The sequence below is a fragment of the Nannospalax galili genome, unplaced genomic scaffold (assembly GCF_000622305.1).
Source record: "Nannospalax galili isolate Female #2095 unplaced genomic scaffold, S.galili_v1.0 scaffold380, whole genome shotgun sequence".
Lineage (NCBI taxonomy): Eukaryota > Metazoa > Chordata > Mammalia > Rodentia > Spalacidae > Nannospalax > Nannospalax galili.
Window position 1 is genome coordinate 4,006,220 of NW_008348568.1, and position 893 is coordinate 4,007,112.

The window sequence follows — 893 nt, forward strand, 5'->3', positions numbered from 1 at the left end:
ACTACCATTTTTCTTTCTTTTTTTTTTTTTTTTTTTCTTTTTTTTTTTTTTTGTCTTTTTGAGATAGCGTCTCCCTGAAGACCCAGCTGGCCTGGAATTGCCTATGTAGACAAGGCTGGCCCTGATCTCACAGAGATTTGCTTGCCTCTGCCCCATCCTGAGTGCTGGGATTAAAGGCATGTTCCACCACACCTGGTTTATGATTCTTTATATCAAGTGGAATATATTATCCTCAATAGAAAGCAGTGTAGGAGGTTAAGGGGACAAGTTTTGAACTAGAAAGACAAGAGTTGGAATTCTGGCTTTGCCACTGAAATTCAGAATTCTCAATTATAAAGTAAGTACACATACACCTACTCACTAAAGTCGCTATCAGCTACTTATTGTTAAGTTACAATTAATCCTAAAGCTGGATGCCGCAAAACACCAGCCATCATTTGTGCAGCTCAGGTATCTGCACTCTGGACAGCACTTCCCAAGGACAATGCAGGGTGAATGGAGGCCACTAGGGCTTGCTTTCAAGCTAGCCCATTCACATGGCTGGTAGGTAGGCTGCTGCTGCAAGCTGGAGCTCAGCTGGGCCTCTGGGTGTTGGCTGTTTTACCATACCTCTTTGTGAATTTTGCCACAGATTCCTGGGTTCCCTCAGGACATCATGGTTTTGTTTCAAATTAGTGTCCCAGGTAACAACTACACTGCCCCTTATGACCTCCTTAGGAGCCACGTAACATTGCTTCTCTTATAACTACAAGCCCATCCAGATTTAAGGAGAGCCAACGGAACCACTTTTTTCTCTTTTCTTTTCTCTTCTTCCTTTCTCTATTTTACTGAGATGGGGGCTTTCTATATAGTTCAAGTTTGCCACTAAGTTGGAAGAATTTAAAAACTAAGTG